Source organism: Eurosta solidaginis, chromosome 5 (assembly GCF_040869045.1).
Source record: "Eurosta solidaginis isolate ZX-2024a chromosome 5, ASM4086904v1, whole genome shotgun sequence".
Classification (NCBI taxonomy): domain Eukaryota; kingdom Metazoa; phylum Arthropoda; class Insecta; order Diptera; family Tephritidae; genus Eurosta; species Eurosta solidaginis.
This window is the reverse complement of record NC_090323.1, coordinates 264,316,214-264,325,922: the sequence shown is the minus strand read 5'-3', so window position 1 is coordinate 264,325,922 and position 9,709 is coordinate 264,316,214. Positions and strand designations below refer to the sequence as shown.

General features: G+C 35.7%; 1 protein-coding gene across 2 annotated transcripts in view; it reads left to right on the top strand.

The window, feature by feature from the left end:
• The first annotated feature begins 2,287 nt into the window (after nucleotides 1–2,287).
• Nucleotides 2,288–9,709, top strand: part of Clk (circadian locomoter output cycles kaput protein Clock) — an 81,546-nt gene continuing 74,124 nt past the window's right edge. For both annotated transcript variants that reach the window (XM_067790245.1, XM_067790244.1), the window contains exon 1: nucleotides 2,288–3,221. The gene's annotated coding sequence lies outside the window, so the exon portion shown is untranslated. The remainder of the gene's footprint in view (nucleotides 3,222–9,709) is intronic.

Here is a 9,709-nt window from a genome sequence, read left to right as displayed (position 1 = left end):
GAAATTTTTGCTCAAGTTATCGTGTTAGCGGACAGATGGAAGAACAAGCGGAAGGCTGGCTAGGCGTGGTTCTCAACCGATTTCGCTCGCATATACAGGGTAATTTTTACACTCAGCGTGCTTTGCATACATAGTATATTCGCTTTGATTGGATAACGGTTGATTGTACAGGTATTAAGGAATCGAGATAGATATAGACTTCCATATATCATAATCATCAGTGTCGAAAAAAATTTGATTAAGCCATGTCCTTCCGTCCGCCCATCCGTGCGTCCGTCTGTCCTTTAACACGATACACGGGTTTATCTGGACCCAGAATAGATTGGTATTGAAAATGAGCGAAATTGGATGATAACATTTTGGAAAACACAAAAAACCTGATTATTTAGTAAATAATACACCTAGAGTGTTGAAATTTGACACGTGGACTGATTGAGACTCTTGATAAAAATTTGAAAAAATATTTTAAAATGGGCGTGGCACCGCCCACTTGTGATAAAATAAATTTTACAAATATTATTAATCATAAATCAAAAACCGTTAAACCCATCGTAACGAAATTCGGCAGAGACGGTGCCTTCACTATAAGGAATGCTTTGAAGAAAAATTAACGAAATCGGTTAAGGACCACACCCACCTTTATATAAAAGATTTTTAAAAGGGTCATGGACGAATAAAATAAGCTATATCTTTGCAAAAAAGAGCTTTATAAGAATGGTATTTCATTTCCGAAGTGGATTTATAAAAATAAATAGGAAAAACTTCAAATTTTAAAACACGGGCGTGGCATCGCCCGTTTAATGACTAAACAATTTCCTATGCTTCGGGAGCCATAACTCGAAGAAAATTGACGGATCGTAATAAAATTGGGTACACAAATTTTGCCTATAGCAGAAAATATTTCTAGTAAAAATGGACGGGATCGGTTAAAGACCACGGCAACTTAGATATAAAACAAGTTTAAAAGGGTCGTATACTAGAATAATAAGCTAAAACTTAGCAAAGAATAGTTTTGAATCAATCATATTTCACTTATCAAGTTTCATTGTAAGAGGAAATGGGAGACATTTTTTTTTAAACGGGCGGTGCCTCGTGTTACGTAGAAAAGTAATTTATCTGAAATGAAGTGTGCAATTGAAACTCACGCTGAGTATATAATGTTCGGTTACACCCGAACTTAGGCACCGTTACTTGTTTTGTCATAATTTTTGTTGAGTATTGGCTATAATAGGGGTGGGGTTATCTATCTCTTATCGACGACGTGCCGGTGTGTTATCATAATTTTGTCTAATTATTATTAAAACAGCATCGATTATTAATCGAAATCGACATGTTATTAAAAACATATGAAAGGTTATCGATTTTTTATCGGAGTGTTAACGTTTTGTATCCTTTTTCTATCAAAGAGTTATGGATTCGTTATCTAAAGTTATAGATATGTTTTCAAAGAGTTATCGAAAAGCTTTCGATTTGTTATCGAAAGTTATTGATTATTTGTCAAAAAGGTATCGAAACTTTATTAAAAACTAATCAATTTGTTATCAAAAATTATCGATATTTCTTCAGAAAGTTATCGATTTTTCAAAAAGTTATCGAAAAAATACCGAATTGATGTATATAAAAAAAAAAAATAAAAATAAATGTAAGGCGCGATAACCTCCGAAGAGATCTAAGGCCGAGCTTCTCTTCCAATTTGCGTCGTGCTCCTCTTGATTTTCCCTACAAATTGGCCGGACGGGACCTACATGTTTTATGCCGACTCCGAACGGCATCTGCAAGGCAGATGAGTTTTCACTGAGAGCGTTTCATGGCAGAAATACACTCGGAGTGCTTGCCAAACACTGCCGAGGAGCGACCCCGCTTAGAAAAATTTTCTTCTAATTGAAAAACCTTGTTTCTACAATTTTGATGTTCCTTTGCCCGGGGCGTGAACCTAGTATCTTCGGTGTGATAGGCGGAGCATGCTACCATCACACCACGGTGGACGCTGAGTTTGTTTAAGATCAATAAATATTGGAATGCATGCTGTCAAAATGGAAAGTCTATTTAAAAGCCTTTAATATTTTTTTATAACGAAGCTCTAAATTTGAATTCGGCCGATCACACTTTTAGTAAACAGACTGTAGTATAAACTAAATCTAGTTAGATTTTTTTTGAAGCTTTCTAAGCCGGCCATCATCGATCTCACTCACTATTTAAAAAAACATATATATATATATAGCGCACTCTGCCCAACCCCCAGTCGCAATGCAGTCGTTCACTGAACCAACTACCCCAGCAAAAAAAATATGTAGTTTGAGAATTTTTCTTTAAATGCAATGAGAGCTTAATTGTACCGCCTGAGAATGTGCGAATGTGGAAGTGAGAATTTTTTTTATGGCCAAACGGGAAACGGCGGCTAGTAAAAAGCGCACAAGCTTAGAAATTTTGCGGCTTTAGTTTGTTTAGTGAAACGCGCGCGAAGACGACGTGAACGCAGACGGCAATGACAAACTGCAACGCGGGTCATATTGTAGAACATTTCGTCTGACAGGGCGTTAACAATCGCATACTTGTTTATATGTTTGTATGCACGTTAACGTCGGCGGTATTAGCTAAATATGTAGATAAATGTGTAAATATTCTATGTACATATGTATTAATGAGTGTATATTATTAAATACAAACATACAGATTTACGTTATGCGGCACCGGTCCCAGCGTTTCGAAGTAAAAGCAGCCTTTATTGATTTAAAATTTTTATTAATGCAAAAAAATTACAAAAACAAGTTTTAAATAAATAAAATATAAAAGGAAATACAGAACATTGTGCGACTTGATATTTCTTGCGTGGGCATTTATTAAGTAGGATTAAAAAAAAAAAAAAAAATATTAAAAAAAAAATGATGGTTTGAGGAGCTTAAAAAAGTGTAATTAGAAAATAAAAATGCATCGAAATTCACAAAAAACCCAAAATCGATTTGCTGCGTTTTCCAAATGCAATCTCTTGTGCTAAAAGTAGCGCTGCAAGTATTTGTTTCTACGAATTAGGGGCGCTGTGTAAATTTGAAAAAAGCCAAAAGCTTAAAATCGCGTTCAGCCTTCGTCAAGTGCAACAGTTCAAGTGCAGTGCGACGCAGTTCAAGCGAAGAAGCGCCAATCGGTGCTACCAAAGGCAAGCTTACTACTACAACGAAACACAAACAAAACAAATTCGACTGAACGCAAAAAAGAAATATTATGTAATTTTTAGAATTCAAGCTTTTATTTATGTATGTACGTGTGTAATATTCGCATACATTTTCATTTTGTGATTATTTGTATGTGTGTATGTGAGCCCTGTAGGAAATAAATTTGAATTTAAAATTGTTAAATTTTAATAAACGAAGAGTAGTAAGTTGCTCGGAAAACATTAACCGTTTTACCGGAAAAATAAGATATTTTACCTGACCCTACCTAAAAAGGAACATCTATGATTTGCGAGAAAATTTCTCTGATGTAGATTTCTCACTGTGGAGGCAACAGTTCTCATTGTAAGCTAGCGAGGGAGAACACAAACCCGATACCCCAATCGTCGATGATGGAAAATATATTAATGGCAATATCAGGACTCATATGTCACAAGGCGTCAGCTAATGACGGAATACCAGCCGAACTGTTCAAATACGGAGGTGAAGAATTGGTAAAGAACATGCATCAATATGTGTACCCTGCCCAATCCACAAACGATTTTTCAAACCCTTTTCATACGTACACACTCCTTTCAAAAAGGTATTTAAACCCAATTGCAGTCCGATCAAATTTCTCAATTTGAGAACTGCCGCTTGTTACTGATGTAGTTGAGTGCTGCTATTAAAAAAATTTACGTAAACTATCAATGTTTTTGGGTTAACACAACGGACCCATTCAGTCTATGTGAGGAGCTCATGGACTGGCCAGTTGAAGCTAAGGACTATCTTCCGAGACCCGGAAACCGAAGAAGCCACATTAAGACCGAGTCTACAAGCAAAAGCCATAGGTTTGGCAGCCGTATTGGAAGTAACTGTAGAAATGATGTGATACACGCTAAAAGCGACAAAACTCGGCGGCGACGATGACATCCACCGGCAGCGTGAATCTCTGTCACTGTCTTAAAACATTTTCACTTTTCACAAGTTGAATCAATATTTTGCTCTGCTAAAATCTTCAGTCATATTCTCGTTTTTTCGGCAATACTTCCATACATTATACGGTCCTGGGGGTTATATCCTTTCATAGGAAATAGCGCGAAATTCCTCGTGGCCTTTTTCCTCGTACCTAGGGATAGCTGGAAATTTTCTGACAGGCGATACGGATTGGATCTAAAAATTGTTGGCGCTGTTCAATTTTTAAGGATTCCCGATATGGGTCAAGTCGGCCGATGTTCATTGGCACTTTGTACTTCAGGACGCTATGAACTTAGTTTGTGGATAAAACTTTCAAAATAGGAGAAGATTCAGTTTCTTTCCTAAATAAGCTGCGAAATTCTTCTCTGCTACTTTTTAAGTTCCACATAAATTTACAGAAAGTTTAACTTATTTTCTTGCGGTTAGCGTAAAAAGAAATATTTTTCCCAATGCATTCCAAAATGCCAGCTGTAAATTTGATTCTTTTCTGTGGGGTACTACTCTACTACTTAACGCATACCAATCCAATCAATTACCTATGAGCTAATAATCATATCTACGGATAGAGGGGATAAATCGCATCGGTGGTGTGCGATCGGCTTATACGAAAGCAATGCAGTTCTTCGTTGATTATAAAAAGTGCAATTCGCAAGTCAGCAATGCAGCAGGCAGCGAAAGGTGTAAAGGCTTTAACCAGCGTTGAGTACTTTGTATGTGTGTGCATATGTTTATAATTGTATATAAATAGTATGTGTTTATGCAATAGCTATACAACAACAATGCCTGGTCTTTGCTGTGTTGGCGATTTTTACTAAACTTAATTACGTTAATTGCAATTTAATTAGCAAATACGAGAGACTCGGTTTCGTTCGGAAATATTACACGTTAATAATGTGTCTATGCACTAAAAGAAAGTGAAAAGTGTGAAGTGTGATAAATGGCATTACGTGCATTGGAGGTATGTGCATATGCCAAAGAATCCCTTTTTTGACATATCAACCGCTATAGAGCGAGATCCTAGAGCCACCAGACGTTACTTATTTTCTGACAAACAAAATGTGATGAGTATTAACGTCTGCCAATTTCTAGTACGGCTGCTGAAGGTGCATAAAAATATCGCTAACTTTATTTATGGTCTCAGTGTTGATTTTTATACTCAGTTGAGCAGAGCTCACGGAGTATATTAACTTTAATTGGATAATGGTTGGTTGTACAGGTATAAAGGAATTGAGATAGATATAGACTTCCACATATCAAAATCATCAGTATCGAAAAAAAATTTGATTGAGCCATGTCCGTCCGTCCGTTAACACGATAACTTGAGTAAATTTTGAGGTATCTTGATGAAATTTGGTACGTAGCTTCCTGGGCACTCATCTCAGATAGCTATTTAAAGTGAACAATATCGGACTGTAACCACGCCCACTTTTTCGATATCGAAAATTTCGAAAAATCGAAAAAGTGCGATAAGTCATTACCAAAGACGGATAAAGCGATGAAACTTGGTAGGTGAGTTGAACTTATGAAGCAGAATAGAAAATTAGTAAAATTTTGGACAGTGGGCGTGGCACCGCCCACTTTTAAAATAAGGTAATTTAAAAGTTTTGCAAGCTGTAATTTGGCAGGAGCGTTACTACTATTACTATATGTATGCTTAATAAAAATTAGCAAAATCGGAGAACGAAAAAAATTTTTTTTAAAGTAAAATTTTAACAAAAAATTTAATACCTTTACAATATATAAGTAAATTATGTTAACATTCAACAACAGTAATGATATGGAGCAACAAAATACAAAAATAAAAGAAAATTTCAAAATGGGCGTGGCTCCGCCCTTTTTCATTTCATTTGTCTAGGATACTTTTAATGCTATAAGTCGAACAAAAATTTACCAATCCTTGTGAAATTTGGTAGGAATTTAGATTCTAGGACGATAACTGATGTCTGCGAAATCGGTTGAAGCCACGCCCAGTTTTTATACACAGTCGACCGTCTGTCCTTCCGCTCGGCTGTTAACACGATAACTTGAGCAAAAATCGATATATTTTTACTACACTCAGTTCACGTACTTATCTGAACTCACTTTGTATTGGTAGAAAAAGTGGCGGAAAGCCTACTATGACCACGCCCACTTTTTCGATATCAAAAATTACGAAAAATAAAAAAATGCCATCATTCTATACCAAATACGAAAAAAGGGATGCAACATTGTAATTGTATTGGTCTATTGACGCAAAATATAACTTTAGAAAAAAGCTTTGTAAAATGGGTGTGACACCTACCATATTAAGTAGAAGGAAATGAAAAATTTCTGCAGGGTGAAATGAAGAACCCTTGGAATCTTGGCAGGAATACTGTTCCTGGTATTGCATATATAAATAAATTAGCGGTACCCCACAGATGATGTTCTAGGTCACCCTGGTCCACATTTTGTTCGATATCTCGAAAACGCCTTCACATATACAACTACCACCACTCCTTTTTAAAATTCTTATTAATACCTTTAATTTGACACCCATATTGTACAAACACATTCCAGAGTCACCCCTGGTCCACCCTTATGGCAATATCTCGAAAAGGCGTCCACCTATAGAACTAAGGCCCACTCCCTTTTAAAATACTCATTGACACCTTTCATTTGAATGGGTATCAAAAAAATTTTAAAGTCAGCCCTGGTCCACCTTTATGGCGGTATCCCTAAATGCCGTCCACCTATCAAACTATGGCCCACTTCCTCTTTAAATACTTTTCAATACCTTCCATTTGATACACATGTCATACAAACACATTCCAGGGTTAACCTAGGTTCATTTTCCTACATGGCGATTTTCCCTTATTTTGTCTCCATAGCTCTCAACTGAGTATGAAATGTTCGGTTACACCCGAACTTAGCCTTCCTTACTTGTTATATATATTGTGAATGACAACTTTGGAAATAGAAAGCAAGTCCATCCAGACACCTCTCGTTGGCGGTTTTTTCTGCCAGACGCTTCAAACTCAATTCTGTAGAAAAATATTCGAATTTTTTCTACATACAACAAAATATGAAATGTGTTAAGTACTTATTTTTTTATTTAATAACTTTGCAGTTTTTAACTTCATCCTCGTCGTCGTTGATAATTGAAAAAGACATCCATGCTAAGAATGGGTGGCTTAGTATGGATGTATAAGACATCATAAAGTACTTCCCCTTTCTCCTGAGCCATAACTAGCAAAAAATTTGAGGTATCGTGAAAAAATTCGGTACTCTTATTTCTTTGATAAAGAAGAAGCCTTAAAATTCAGAGCGAAAAACTGAAACTAAATGAACTGTACCAAAGAAGCTCTCAGCACAAGATACGTTAGGCTATGTTAAATGAATTTTAGCTTTTCGACATTTTTAAGCCCAAATATTTGTGTGACTACAATTAATTTTCGAATTTTTCGTCGATTTCCATGCATTTTCCGCACTATGTGGTGTACAACTATTGTCAGCATAGTAAGGCTAAGCTTAGACTTGCCCAATTTCAGTGAGTCATCAGCTATAGAGTCATCAGCTGTGAGTTTTGTACACTTTGTAAAAAGTGGCAACAAAGATGATGTTATTATTATGTTATTAACTTATTTTCCGCACGTAGCCTTTCTTCGATCTCTCCAACTCTCGCGTTCGAGCTGTCGTTACCTCTGCCCAGGGCATTTTTTAAGGATTTTTCACTAGGTGGCCAAAAGAAAAATATCTCCTCGACATGACTGACCATACCGGTCAGCTTTTGAATATTACCATTTTTGGTCAAAAAAAAAACATGCTGTGGCAACCGTGGTTGTGACTCACTCATACCAAAACATTTGCAATAAAACAAGTAATCCCAGGAATAGTTATTTTTCATATCCAACTTATTACATTCTTGGCCAAAAATTTTTTATTATATGCTGACAAAAATCCTCGAGTACGTGCAGAATTTGTAGAATTTATATATGTCACGGAAGTCGTGAGTACCCATGTTCTTTTCCAAATAAATCCTCATTGACAGTGTATTTGATGAACTATCATTAGAGTTGGGATTCTACCGGGTATTTACCATTTTTATGGGTAAATACCGGGAAAATCCCCGGAATATTCCTTTTTTGTATCTTTTTTTGGCTATTTAAAAATCGTTTGAATCGAGGCTGCTTGGAATTACAATTCAGCAATTAAATTTATACGCCATTTGAAATTAAAAAAATTTCGTTTTTATTTTAAACAAACAACCCAGCAAAGACTCGGAGTCAACAATTAGTCTGAAAGGAGTCCAAACTTTGGATTGTTTGCACTCGTTATGAACTCATTTAGGAACCTGAAGCGAATGCTATATGCTTATATTTTGCCTCTAACATAAATCTTATACAGGCCTCCTTCCGATATCATATATGAGCCTTATTGGCGTCATATACTGCTAATTTTGAACCTTTTAATGAAACTACTTCAGGGCTTTTAGGAAGAATTTTTGACATATATCCGAAGCGAAAAACATAGGGGAGAAAATTGTTGTGATAGAACTCACATGAGGATAAGATAGAAATGAAATAAGTATTAGTTGAATTAATTATTTATTTAGAATAAATTGTCGCAGAAAAATTTCAGAGTTTTTATTCCGGAGCTGCATAGTTTTTTAATATTTTTCGCTTGTTCAAAATTTCATCAAATTGGAGTCATAAAAGGCTCTAAGGTGATAGCATTTTTGAAGCTTTTGAACCATATTAAACTCCAGAACTGTAAGCGAACATTTATAAGGGACACATATCTACCCAAACAAACAGGCTCACGGCGCTTCTTAAATTAAGCCGAAACGAGTCCAAAATAAGTGGGCAATGTAGGAATCAGAAAAGCGTCGAAACGCGTAGGAGGGTAAAAGAAAATTTAATTTTTACCTTTTATTTAACGGCCTAAAAGCTCCTAACCTAGCATGCAAAAATTATCATTTATCAACTATTTATGTTCGTCACAGCGAGTTTGGAACAAATTTTGAAACTTTGTTACGATCACTGTTCATTTTAATACAAAATGAATTACATTTGTACATTATTTTTACCCTTGCTATTCTTTTATTGTATAAGCATCTTTTTTAGGCTCAAATGATTTACGTTAATAGGCTCATATAGGACGACCATTGCAAGAAGGAAATACATTGGTTTCGGCCTCCCAAATGAGCACATACCGGCTGTAAAGGCTCCAATTTAGATATTTTTCCGACTCTTTTTTGACCCAAAATGTTTACTGGGTAAACTTAAATATTTGCAACGGCATGCATTATTGGCTAAATATTTTTAAAAAACGCTGGATTACAGATTAAAGCTAACTCAACCGATAGCGTAATGATAACTACCCACCAATATAGGACAAATTGGATACATTTTGGAATGAATGTGTGTGTTTGTTTCCCATATTTTCCAAAAGATTATTTTTACCCTTATTTTGGGTAAATATTTGGGACTTTACCCATTTTTACCATGTATAACCAATTTACCGTGTATTTACCTTTTGGGTATTTACCCCTTTCCCATCTCTAACTATCATTCATTCGTTGATAAATTTCTTCGATTAGCACCAAAAACTTCATTAGAATTAGC